The 14,784-nt window shown below is 31.6% G+C and overlaps 1 long non-coding RNA gene across 1 annotated transcript; it reads right to left on the bottom strand.

The window, feature by feature from the left end:
• Positions 1 to 5,193: 5,193 nt before the first annotated feature.
• On the bottom strand, positions 5,194 to 7,748 carry LOC138341745 (uncharacterized). The gene is made up of 2 exons (XR_011214624.1): positions 5,453 to 7,748; positions 5,194 to 5,352 (listed from the first exon to the last, which is right to left on the bottom strand). It is a non-coding gene; the product is annotated as an uncharacterized lncRNA (long non-coding RNA).
• Between the last annotated feature and the right edge of the window lie 7,036 nt (positions 7,749 to 14,784).

The following is a 14,784-nucleotide window of genomic DNA, read 5'->3' as shown; positions in this document are numbered from 1 at the left end:
CCTCTTTGATGTCGAGGCCATGGTGAATTCATCTGGCTTCACTCCTTCCACTTCTATCACAAAATCTACCACCTCTTGGAAGGATTTTGCCGTAGCCGCTACCTGTAAGGCTGAAATCCGCAACTCTGACCTCAACCCCTTCATAAAACAACGAATCCGCTCCTGTGGACTGAAACAAAGTTGAGTGGCATATCTGGATAGTGCACAAAACTTAGCCTCATATGCATTGATCGACATCCTACCTTACTCTAGGCTCAAGAACTCATCCCTTTTCCTATCCCTCAAAGTCCGGGGGATATACTTCTCCATAAACAAACTAGAGAATGACGCCCAAGTCGTAGGTGGTGCCTCTATTGGTTGACACTCAACATGTGACCGCCACCACATTTTGGCGTTTCCTTGGAAATGATAAGTCACGAACTCAACACCAAACCGTTCTACTATACCCATCTTGTGTAGTAGCTCATGACAGTCAACCAGAAAATCGTAAGCATCCTCAGATTCAGCACCCTTGAAGACTGGAGGTTTCAATTTCAAGAACTTACTGAAAAGTTCATGTTGATCATTTGTCATTATAGGCCCAGTAGTCAGACGTGGAAACGTGTCTATGTCTAATGAAGCATCCATACGAGGAGCCATAGTGGCTGCATGTTGTACCTCTGAAACCGGAGGTGTTGGTGCAAAAAACACTGGAGGTGTCTGACCTTGATCAGACAACCCACTAAGATAAGCGAGAACCTGATTGATCATCTCTGGGGTAGGTTGGGGGTGGCAATCCCTCATTCTGCACTTGTTCATTTTCCCCATCCTCCCCTTCTCTTATTACTTCTTCAGTCGGTGGAGGAGTCACCGCCCTAGTATCAGATGGGCTAGGTGCTCGTCCTCTTCCCCTAGAGGACGTCCTCCCACGACCTCTACCACGACCTCTTGCCGCTGCTCTTCCTCGAGCTACAACCCCAGTGGCTGGCTCAGACGCACCCTGTCCCGCTGGTGCTGGTGTTAGTGTTGGCGTAGTCGTTGCTCTAGTTCTAACCATCTGCGAAATAGAGTGAAGATGGTCAGATACCAATTTGTATCACCTAGATACCAATTGGACCCAAGTAATAGCACGAAAGAAAGAAAGAAGAATGGAATTTTCCTAAAGTCTTATAGCCTCTCAAAGAAAAGTAAAGGCGTCCCCCTACCGTTCCTTAAGACTCTACTAGACTCGTTCTTGTGTGATGAGACCAACGAACCTAATGCTCTGATACCAAGTTTGTCACGACCCAAATTCGGGCCGCGACTGGCACCCACACTTACCCTCAATATGAGCGAACCAACCAATCTAAACTCTAACATTTCAATATAATATCAACAGTAAATAATGCGGAAGACTCAAACTCATTAATAAAATCAATAACTATTATTATCCCCAAAATCTGGAAGTCATCACCACAAGAACATCTATGACCAAATTACTAAACTAAGAGTATTCTAAGAAACTAAAACAAATAAAAGCTAGTCCATGCCGGAACTTCAAGGCATCAAGACATGAGGAAGAAGATCCAGTCCAAGCTAGAAGCATTAGCTCACCCTGAAGATCCGATGTGACGAAGACTGGCTAGAATTGCGGTTGAGTTGAAGATGATGGTACGTTTGCTGCACTCCACAAATAAACAAGAAGAAAACATAAAAGTAGGGGTCAGTACAAAACACGGGTACTGAGTAGATATCATCGGCCAACTCAAAATAGAAATCGATATATACCAAGTAATATCATAAAATCAACTATGATACTCAACATGTAGCAACAACAAGTACTATTTCATTAACAATTACCGTTAAGTTCACACATGAGGACTCAAGCCTCAATACCATACTCATTTGGGAATCATGTTCATTCGATTGAGTATATTAACATCTTTCAAGATTCATTACCTTTATTTCTCTTGTGTCGGTAAGTGCTCAATCTGTTCATCATCTTGTGAAAAGATTAGACAAATGATGGAAAATGAGTAAAATAGTAGTGATGAAATTAAAGTAAATTGGAGTATTGCAGTTAAGCACCCAATAAAAGGAGTCAATGTAAAAGACAAAAGCAGTGGGAGGGGTTTGACCAGACATGGATATAGTATAGATAGGTGTAACTCTAATATTAAATGCCTTTAATTTTACTTTTGTCCAAAATAGTTCAGATTGGTAAGCACTTACCTCCCTCTTTTCATTACTTAGCTCAGGTTGACTTTGACCTATCTATATTTAAAATAAATATTTATCAAAAAATTATTTTTAGTAAATGAACTCTATTTTTTATGATTTAGAAATTTAAATTTGACAACTACTAATACTTAACTTATGTAGTTTTGAACACGAGGCAATATAGTTGTGGAAATATAGTGATCGAGTACAAGAAACCAACAAAATTATGAACATTTATTAGGTTCTTTTGACTATAGATTTTAAAGTTTGAATATTAAAATAATTTTGTAACTATTTTTTTGGACATTCATTTTATTTAGTTTTTTTTAAAAGGAAAAATAAATTTTTATGTGAAAGTGAAATTTCTCTATAAAATTGACTCATTGAAAATCATTTTTTCAAAATTATATCAAATTTGTTCACATCAAATTAATACTTGAAGAAAAAAATTTAAAATTTATAGGGTATTTGCCCTATTTCGCTAATCTTTATCTTGTAGGAAAATGTTATGACTTTATTAATAGAATTTTTTTCTTTTAATTTGTGAGACACAAGTGTTAGCTTAACACTTGTGTAAACTTCTCTTTATTCGAGTGAATTGTGTTAAATTATTTCTCTCGATATTGTGTACAGGGGCGTAGCTACATACCTTCTAGGGTGTCCAATTGGACACTCTTCGTCGGGAAATTATATCGTATATATAGGTAAAATATTATATAAAATGGTTAAATAACGTATTTTGGACACCCTAACATAACAAGGTATCGTAGCATAGTTATTTAAGGTGCCTTGAAAGAGTCAAACTTTTATAAGTTTGTGAATTCAAATCTCGCTAACAACAATTTAAGACCTCTTTTTTTTCAAAAATTTTCATGTACATTACATTTTTTTTTTCAAAAACTTTCATGTATATTACGTAGTTAAATTTTTAAAATTTCTAGGGCACCTTTCATTTTTTTCCTCTTTTTTTCATGTATTAACATACTTTTTTTCGAAAAAAAATCTTGTATATTACGTAGTTTAATTTTTAAAATTTCTATTTCAAATTATTTCCTCTTTTTTTTTTCCAAATATTTTCATGTATATTACATATTTTTTTCAAAAAAAATTATGTATATTACGTAGTTAATTTTAAAATTTCTAATGCACTCATTCAGTCAAAAGAAAAAATGTATTCGTGTATAATTTCTAGATACCCTTCATTAAATTTATGATTGTGTAGTTTTTTTTATATAATAGATTACTCACCATTTCTTGCAAACATAGATAGATAGATTGAATTATATTAAATATTTATGTCTTTTAATATATTTCTCATTTGACTTCTTATTCATGATCTTTTAAAATTTACTTTATTAGTTTTCACATGACACTTAATTATTTCGATTCAAACAGACTTTAAACCTGGTTTGGTTTTGTTAAGAGGAACGGAGAGGATAGAGTTTGTATGAGAGGAATGTTGGAGAATTTGAGATGCTTTGATCCAAAGTATCACTTTCGTTAGCTAGTTCCTTTTTTGCATTAAAAGTGGTGCAATAAATTTGGTTCGCTTTCGTGGTCGTTATGAATTTGCTTCTCCCAATTATATATATAATTATTAATAAATGTGTGTGTCAGTCAGTTACTGTTGTACAATTCAATCTACCAACGGAGTTTATGTTTTTGGTTCCCCAATGCACCAACTACTCTCTTATCTCATAAATAAAACTAAGATATTCAATTCATTATTCAACTTTATCAGTTAATGTCTCCACGCTTAAACCTTATTTTCATAGGTTATATTTTTTACTTTGCAATTTTATTAAGAAAAAAAGATAGTTTTATTCTTATATTCTTATTTAATGTTTTTTTGAGTCAACTTTATAATAAATGATAAATATATTTTTAAGATGAATTAACTACTCTATCAAATGTATAATAGAAAAAATATGTTAACTTATACATAAATTTTATTAAATGACAAATATTATGATCCAACTATTTATTAAAAAAGATAACATATAAATTACTACTTAATGAATACTTTGACCTATTTACAAGCACAACCCTCCTCTAATAGGATTCCCCACTAGGTAGATATCGGCCAGAAAATTTTGATTCGAATAGTAAAATAACATATTTCACACTATATTATTTTATCTTTTTTTGAACATTTTTACCATTTTAAGTTTAATTCTTTTAATTAAAAAATGGGAAAAAATCAATTTATTTTAAAAATATTTGCAGTACTTTCTCTTTTCTAAATGACGTGTAAAGTTTAAGTTAAACAAATGCAGCGTAATATTCAAAACACCTATATTGTAATATGCAAGAGGAAGAACGACTAAGCAACTATGCTACTATTGGCACCCAAACTAAAAACTACAACTAGAAATTCAACTTTAGATGGTCATTATGATCAGAAACTCACTCTCTGAAAAATTTTATTGACCTCGAATATGGCATGAGGAATCTGGTTAGCATTCATATTTAAGAAAAAAAAATAAAAACTTGATTAGATGGTATTCACGAGCATGAATGAAGAAGGGTGAAGACAACCTTGAGTAAGAGAAGCCATCAAAGATTGTGGCATCTCAAGTGTAGAATTAACTTAATAATTCATTGAGAAGGGGAGGAAAACATAATGGGGGCCGTGGCCAGGGCCCTATACAATGCTGAAGCACTTAGATGATTTAATGCAAAAACAAAAAAAAGAAGACATAACATGAATATGTTGAACAGAATACTATCTATTGAAAAAAACATCAACAATCTCTCATGGCAAAATACAACAAAAAACTTCCCAATTACTTGTACACTAAACACATTAATAACTAAAATTAGAAGCAAGTATCCAATAGTGCCTCTTGATACAATGTTAATTAAAACGAAACTCCACATCTTTACTACTAGATCCTCCACCAGCCCCATTATATGGTTCCTGCAAATACCATAGGAAAATAACCTATCTTGTTAAATTTATTTGGAATGAAAAAAAAAGTGAGTAGTATTACTACTAATTTGGAATGAATGGTAGGTACCTGTGAATTGTTGGTTCGATGAACCATATCTTCATGAACTACGTTTGACCTCTTTCCTGACGAGGGTTGATTGTTGTTGTCATTTTTTTTGGAGCCAATGTGAGATTTCTTAAGACCTAAAAGTCCTTTCCACCTAGTAGAACTTTTAGGGGGCCTAGATGAAAAAACATCATCATCTTTATCTTCATGAAGAAGTTCATCTCTAAGAGTAGTTTTTTTAGAGGAAGAAGTATCTTTGAAAGGCAACAATTTACCTTTGGAAAAGAGTTGGTCAGCAGTGATCATGGAATAATTAGTGACATTGAATTCAAAGTCAGAGGAAACAGGGGCATCCCTATAGGTTCTCATCATTTGATGATGAAGTTGAGTATTAGATGATGAATCGACAAAATCATTTGAAAATGAGATTCGAGGACTCATAGGAGTCCCAAAACCTTTGTGGTCGGCTGAGTTTTGGTTGTACATAATGTCTAAGCATGACATCCACACTGAGTCCCTCTTTCACACCTACATAAGGTACTTCTGCTGACTCGATTTCCAACTAAATGTCATATTGGTTTCTTTTTCTTTTTCGGTAGTAATATCTCACACTCCAGAACTAGCTCATAGGAAGCTTTTATAACAAGTAGAGAGATTTCATCTCGCACTGATGTGGAACTTTTTCATTGGAGCATATTCTCTGCTCCCTTTATGTATGGGGATATTTTTCAACCCCTTAATTGGTTCGAAAATACATCAATTAGACTTATTCTAATAGCATGTCAAATTTGGCTTAGAACTCGAGTTTTCTATTTTTTTTTATATGATATTGAATACTCACATTGAAATCTGATTAAATTTGAATTGTTGAGAATAAAGCGCTCCTTATTGTGTTTGGTAAAAAAGGTCTTAATGAACACTTTATGAAAAAATGTCTATTATGGTAGTATTTATAAGGAAAATATAAAATTAAAAGTATTGTTTCAAAATAGAATAGTGAAAATAGAATTTGATATTAACTTTATTTATATTTAATTTGAGAAATTTGCTTATGTAGTGATTATTTTATTTCATTGTTTATACTAAAATAATGAGATTACTATCTCATATAGAAAGTAAAATAAAATAATCTCATAAAATATCTTTGCTTATCTCATCTTGCGTACCAACCGAACTGAGGAAAGACTTAAAATAGTCTCTCACCTTTGGGTTAAGGCTCAAAGTTATCCTTGAATTTTCACATGGAGCATTAATAGTTCCTCATGTTTTCTATATCGGTGCACTTTTGGTCCTATCCTAAAATTTTGCCTATTTTTTAACATTAATTTTGTCCAAAATTTTATGTAATGAATGCCCAATCGTCTTTTGTACAATTGAACGTGAAATTATCGTGATAATCCTCTCGACTTTACCAGCAATACAATTTCTACTAAACAAAACAAAGTGTTTTTCTTCTCACATTCTTTCATATGGAGTTGTTATTTCTACTAAATATATAAAATGACGATTGAACTTCTCATACATAGGTTATGGATAAAATCAATGCTAAAAAATAGATAAAATTTTGGAGGAGAACCAAAAGTACACCAATATTGCAAACATAAGGACTATTAAAGCTCCATGTGAAAACTGAATGATCACTTTGAGCCTTAACACAAAGGTGAGGGACTATTTTGATCTTTTCTTCCAACCGAACTCTATATCTTTTATCTTACTTGATTGATCCGTAAATCAGAGATAATTTTCCTCATTAGCATACGAATTTAGCTTTAACCTGAAAGTTCCATGACGGGGTAATAACTTTGAAAAAAAAATGAAGTAACTTATGGATTCACATATTAAATTACACTCATATTGTAAACACATTTTTTTTTACTGTGTATCATTAAAAGATAGATTCAAAATTTAAAAATTTCTTTTGAAAACTTTTAACACTAAAATCATTTTACTAATGAAATAATAAATTTATAATTTGATACATAATTCGATAAATTTAATATATAAAATAAAATATTATTTTTTCTAATACACTTTATCAAAAACGAACGACCCCTTGGGTGTTAGCTACTCCTGATTCCTCCAATAAATTCGAAAAGGGACCCCTCCCCCCTGTTCCAAACAACTGTATATGTTTGTATTTATATTGTCAGGGGGAGCGGGAAGAGTTCTACTACAAGTCTTTTTTTTTTTATTTTTGGTTCAAATAATATTGAGGGATATGTCTTTTGACTATATGTTTGGGTTTCATAATAATAATAATAATAATTTTCTTTTTACTATTATATTTTGGCGTGACATATAATAGTCTGACGAATAAATCTTTAATAGAATCTGAAGCCTGTTTGTCACTTGATAATGTATTAAATTAATCATAGTCCCATTTGTTGGACTCTTTCATTTTCTTGTCCTTTTGATGCCCCTCTTCAAAGTTTATTATCAGATGGACAATATCGTTATATTTTTTGTGCTCCGTGCATTCCACACCTAAATTCCTTCTTTTTGGCCTATGGTGATGCTCCCATTTTTTTATTTTTTAAAACGCCCATCCACTGTGTAGTATATACTAGAGCTTCATGGGACAAGGAAATTATTGCATAATATGTAGAAAATCAGTCACATTTTCTTGAAATTTGCTGACTCAAAATAGTGTCTAGTTATATCTCGAAAAAATACATGAATTTTTTTTTTACAAAATGAGGTCAAATTATTAATTTTATTCTTGAACTATTGACAGCGTTAAAAACATTCATTTACTTGACTAATTATTAGAGTTCATAACCTATTTGGCCTTTTTTTAACTGAACTTAAGTACATCCCAATCTTGCAACATGAGTGGAATAAACCTCTGAATTCTTACCGAATTTTGGAGTGTTTTCAACACTTTTATCGGTTTTGTTTTAATCGTGTTCCTACGAGAGCTTGAAACCACTTGCTATGTCATGATGTGACAGATCAAGGTGTATCGGGGCATATCTAAAATTAGTTAGTCTAGTAGAAGAGTATTTTTAGTTAAGGAAGTCAATAGTCGGGGAATATTTGCGAAAATGAAACAACTAATCTGCATAAGTTCAAAGGTATTTTCAATCATTTCACTCCCATATAAATGACATAGTCTTTAACCAGCAACATGGCATTAATACTTCCTAATGAAAAACATTTTTTCATTCCCAACTTGAGGAGAGTGTTAGATTTAGTTGAGTTGTACATTTTAAAAGCAGTTAGAAGGTTAAGTTAAGCTAGAAGAATGAAGATTTAGGAAGTGATCAGTTTCTACGTTTTAACAAAAATATTACTAGGTGATTTTTTTTATTTGTTATAGCTTTTATGGATAAAATTAGTTAAAACCTATTGCTTTTGCAGTAGATGATAGATATCTTATTAAATTAATTGAGATGCGTGTAAACTAATCAGAACATAACATTATGCAGGTATATGAGGATAGACCTGAACATAATGCAATGACTACAGAAAATTCACATGGTAACTAAAAATCAATATGTAATGGATTCTATATAAAAAGTTAAAATGTGTGGACAGGAAACCAAAGATTGAAAAATGGAAGAAAGGTAGAAGCAGGGGTAAATTGTCAGTTTGCATTTGGTTGGCAATGAAGAAACCAAAACAATAGTGAGTCATTATATTAAAGGAGATGGGCCATTAGTTTGTAATGTTTTAAATGCTTTATTTTAAGCAAAAGAGAGAGGGGGCTTACATTCAAAGTGCAGTGAATGCAGCCACGTCGACCGCAGAGAAGGTGCAGTAAGTACTACTGGACTTGTATTTGAATAGGATTTGTATGTATTAACACTGAATGAGCTGGCTAATAATTATTTTCTTTTCGATTTCTCATTTGGTTCTCGAAGCTCATTGAAGCTTCAATTAAATTAAAATCACGCATTGTAGGATTCTTTAAAAAATAATGTTCTTTACAAAAAAAAGTTTCATATACAAAATTTGAATTCGAAACTTGTCATTAAGAATTAAGTACTCTTACTAGTGGAGCAGAACACATATTGATCGCTAATAATATAATACTCAAGAAGGGACCACGTTATCGTCAATCTCTTAAGTGCAACTCCTTTGACCTATTAAACTAGGTCCCCTATATAACAGAGGCGGCATAAAAAAGATTTTTTTTTATAATTTTAACGGTGTTGACTGATACTCTGTTTCTCCTAACTAATATGATATTTAATTTGAGTTAATATATAAATATATCTTTTTAACAAAAAAAATGAACTAAAAAAACATTCATAGTAGTGAGCTTATAGACAAATCATTATGATAATCTTCTATTAGAAAATTGAATTCCAATCGTATAAATAAAATTGATGATCCAGGGGACTTGAATATGACGATAGGTAATAGGAGGTTTAGTAAATAGACTAACAAGAAAATGTAGAGCACTCCCAAAATTTACAAGAGAAGGAACGTATAAGTAGACATTTAAATTTGTTTAAAAATTACAGTAAATAAGTAAATATACGTGTCCTACATGACGTAACACATATAGGAAGCAACGTAGGACACAAAATTTTCATATAGGGTGTCATGTAGGACGGATGTGTCTATTTGTTTAATTTTTACAAATTTAAGTATCTACTTATGCACATTCAATATAAAAGGTCATAATTGCTTGCTATCGTCAACTGAAGGATCTTATTTATGTATTATGTATGCGGAAAGGCTCAAAAATATTCTTAAACTATTCGAAATAGCTCAAATATACCTTAAACTTTATTTCGGCTTAAAACTACCCTTCCTGTCATATTATTGAGTCAAAAGTACCCTTCTTATTAACGAAAGTTGTTAAATGCCACGTGGATGCCATATGGATGTCACATTGCATGTCAATAGGATTCCACTGCCACGTAGACTAAATACAAAGGATTAAAAATACCCTTAAACTATCCAAAATAGTTCATATATATCCTTAAACTATATTTCGGCTCAAAATTACCCTTTCCGTCAAAATATTAGATCAAAAGTACCTTTTTTATTAACAGAATTTGTTAAATGCCATGTAGATGACACGTTGCATGTCAATAAGGTTCTACTGCCACATATACTAAATCCCTAAATCCTAATTACTTCCCCCCTCATTTCATTATTTCAAAAATGATATATTCACCCGTTCTCCCTCATTTCGCGGCTAGGGTTTCATACTTTTCTTCGTGGCTGGGTTTCAAAGTGGATATTCATACTTCTAGGTTAGTAAATATTTTTTCTTATTTTATTATGTTTACGATTTCAAAGCATGATAGTTAGGATTTCACAACTTTCCCCTAATTTCGCAGCTAAGGCTTCGTAGTTTTCTTCAAGGCTGAGTTTCAAAGTGGATATTCATGGTTGTACGTTAGTAAATATTTTTTCTTATTTTATTACAGTTACGATTTCAAAGTATGATAGATAGAATTTCACAACTTTCCCGTCGTTTTGCGGCCAAGGTTTCATAACTTTCTTAGGTAATGAGTTTCGAAGTGGATATTCGTGGTTGTAAACACAATAAATCAGAAAAACATTTACTAACCTATAACCACGAATGTCAACTTTGAAACCCAGCGGCGAAGAAAACTATGAAACCTTAGCCGCGAAATGAGGGAGAAGGGGTGAATCGTTTATGGAAAATAATGAAATGAGGGGAAAATAAGTAATTAAGATTTAGGGATTTAGTCAACGTGGCACATGTGGAATTTAACAACTTCCACTAAGAAGAATGTCACTTTTAACAGAATAGTTTGACGGAAAGGGTAGTTTTGAGCCGAAATATAGTTTAAGGGTAAATATGAGCTATTTCAGATAGTTTAAGGATACTTTTGACCCTTTTCTTTTTATTCTATGTGGCAGTGGAAATCTATTGGGGTGTCATGTGGCATCCACGTGGCATTTAACAATTTTCGTTAATTAGAAGGACATTTTTGACCCAATAGTTTGATGGAAAGAATAGTTTTGAGCCAAAATATAGTTTAAGGATATATATAAACTATTTCAGATAATTTAAGGATATTTTTTATCCTTTTTCGTTAGGTATATGTTATTTATTTTTGGTCATGGAAAGTGCTTTTATGTGTTGGTTTTAGTTGATCCTTATTTTTCTAAGATGTGTCATTGGTTTGATTCTTCCATGCAACCTTTTTCTTTTAACAAAGTAGATTCGAACCTAGGTCCTAGAGGCATGCAGAGTTAATGCTTCAATTACGAATTCGAACAAAGTTTAAAGTTGTTTTGGCTCAAATATATATATTTTTTAAATTTGATTGACCTATTTTAGCTCGAGAATCGTTTAAAAAAAGTAAAAAAAAAAATGATTGAATTTTTTGATTTGAAATTAGAGATTTTTATATATATATTAAAATGTCATTTACTGTTATGACTAAAGTTGAAATCAAAGATTTGTTTTAAAAAATTCCTTATTAATGGACTAAAAGAAATTAAAAATATGTCAAATAAATTAAAATATTTAGAGTATTTATATTAAAGATCCATAGATTATACACAAATTATTAAAAGAAATATTGAAAATACTCCTGAACTTGATTTATTAATTTCATCTCTGAACTATTGACAACTTTAAAAACACTATGTTGCTTGACTAACTAAACAATCTGTCACGTGACATGACAAGTGGGATCTCAAGCTCTTGTAGGAGCATGAGACTCTTAGTAAAAAAACTAGAGAAGTATTGAAAACACCTCTAAACTTTGCGAGAATTTAGAGATGTATTTTACTTAAGTTGTAAGATTAAGGTGTATCTAAGTTCAGTTAGTCAAGTTAATTGATATTTTTGAAGATATCAATAGTTTAGAAATGAAACTAATAATTTAAACCGTAACAACTTTAAAGAACTCAATAATTAAAATTTTACCTCCACCTTTTTTCTAACCCCCAACCTTCTAATAAGTAAAAAGTGCAACCGGGAACTGGGGCGGAGCACACTATTTACAGAGGCGAACCTACATTGATCAGTGAGGATGCACATGCACCTGATAACTTTTCAAAATAATATATATATATATATATATAGAGAGAGAGAGAGACCTTAAGTAAAAATTATATAAATAATCTTGCACTTCATTAAATAAAACTTCACCTAGCTGAGTTGGTTGGAGCTGCTACTATTGCCCACCATGCCGTGGTGCACCCCAATCTTTAAATTGTGAATTTGTTTGTGACTGTTTGTATGTGATTAAAATTATTATTTTATATATAAATAATAGTTATTAAAACTCGTTTGATTACTTTGTATATTTATCTCTATAAATTTTTGTCTTTTTATTAAATATTTTGACTCTATCACCGCGGTGAGAATACTAGACAAACATATTCTTCTGGTCAAGTGGTGTCCGACTTCGAAATCCACATGGTGTTTATAATAATAAGATCAACAGCTTTTGCAGATATACTATCTAGCTTTTGAACTAAGACATGAGGAGTCAAAAGTAAAGTGGATTGACTAACACCTAAAGCTAATTAATACGACTACACCTCCATATATAGATCACTAAAATAAAAAGCTACTTAAAGTACACAATGGATTTACAACTCATGTAACTTGAGAGTTCCTCGAGCTATTCACCATTTTTTCCATTCTCTATTGCAATAAAGTTTCGATGGAAAAATTTTGGTATGTGTGCGAGTTAGATAGAAGCTAAAGACATATTGCTTAATTTAGAATACTTTAGTAAGGGAATATTTGACCATTTTTAGAAAGATAATTTGATTAATTGAGGGCTCTTGTTAAATTAACAATACATTTGGATCAAGTATTGAACCTAGTTAGGAACATATATGAACTAAATAATTAACAAAAGGCCTATTATATTTGCTCAATTTTCAACTATTTTAAAGGCTTGGAAATCGGAACCCTTAAACACCTTGTGGATTAACTAAAACTTGAGTAATTAGATTCATGTTAGTTTATAGTATTATAAATCTTACCTGATTTTAGATTTCAAATACTTGTATTTGGCGCGTCCTGACTAGCATGAATCTAAATAATCAGCTCTCTAGGTGTTACAATATTCAGAAAGATCGCATTGAAGTTGAAGTAGATTTTATTGCAAAATTAATACAATTGCTTCGTTTATTTTTATTTTTTCTTTGTGGAGATACGATATAAAAAAATATCAATAAGTAAAAAGATATCAAGAAAAACAAACTGACACACTAAATAACATATGCATTTGGGTTGTTAATGTTTAGTCTTCAACTTTTTTTTTCAAACTTCTACTAATAAATAATGAACTTATTGATATATGACCTTTATTAAATATGCCATACCAAACACAAACTCAAATATCGTATTTCTAAGATTTTACTCTCAATACCTAATAATTACAGATACTAAATTACCTAAAATCTCGATTTGGTTTGGTATTTTGATTTTCTGAATTTTACTCCCAACCCTATCAAGATCTCTTCTTACTCGTGTTTCTCTCTATTTTAGTATATCTGGTAGCAAAAATGTATGTGTCTATGTGTATCAACTTGAGATATGTAATTATTTTAATCTATAGAAATAATTAATAAATATGAATAACTTTTCCAAAATTTTAGGGATAATGCCCAGGTACCCCTCAACCTATGCCCGAAATCTCAGAGACACACTTATACTATACTAAGGTCCTATAACCCCCCTGAACTTATTTTATTAATAATTTTTTACCCCTTTTTAGCTTACGTGGCACTATCTTATGGTCCCAACAATGGTTGACTTTATTTTTCGAACTAGTGCCACGTAGGCTAAAAAGGGGTTGAAAATTACATATAAAATAAGTTCAGGGGGTAATAGGACCTTAGTATAATGTAATTGTGTCTCTGGAATTTCGGGCATATGTTGAGAGGGTACTTGGGTATTTTCCCAAAATTTTACTTTGACTTAAAAATCGAAGTTTGCATTGAAGCGTCAAAATAGATCGACTCAGCCCAACTCTATCTAACTTAACTATCCGTCTTTTCATATCGAAAGGGCCTAACACAATATTAACCCAAATTATCCTGTGGAGATGTGTAACCCAATATCTAGGCCCACTTCGGAAGATTTACAGAAATACTACTATTTAAGTTTCGTAATCATCAAGAAGAAGTTTGTAAAAAAAAAAATTACCGACCAACATTAAGTAACGAATTGGTGGGTAAAACTTGTTTGGTTTTGCTATAAGGATTTCTATACAAATTTTGAAATTTCTTTTATTTGGGTCGTACCGAAATTCTAATCGATGAGTGACTTATTTTATCACGAGTACTAATGAATTACTAGGATTTGTGTATAAATCCACAGAATTCGTCCTTTATAAGTGAGTTTTGGGTGTGTGTAGTTGTGATTTCAAAGTTTAAATTCATCTATCTAGTAAGTAGTATTTTTAAGCGTGACATCTATTATAAAATTACTTTTACTTTTACCTTTGATTTGATTAATTAACAAAGATGATTTCCGTACAGAATACTTAAAACTAAATAGCAACAACATTACAACCAAAGTCCCCTCAATCTTAAGATCATGGATTGAGGGAGACAAAAAAAAAAACAATAACTAGATGGCATACAGTGAGAAGATGGGTGTGTAACCATTGACCAGTAATTAACTTTTTTGATGGATTTTCATGTG

This window comes from Solanum lycopersicum, chromosome 2 (assembly GCF_036512215.1).
Source record: "Solanum lycopersicum chromosome 2, SLM_r2.1".
NCBI classification, from domain to species: domain Eukaryota; kingdom Viridiplantae; phylum Streptophyta; class Magnoliopsida; order Solanales; family Solanaceae; genus Solanum; species Solanum lycopersicum.
The sequence above is the reverse complement of the archived record's forward strand: the minus strand, read 5'-3'. Positions and strand labels throughout refer to the sequence as shown.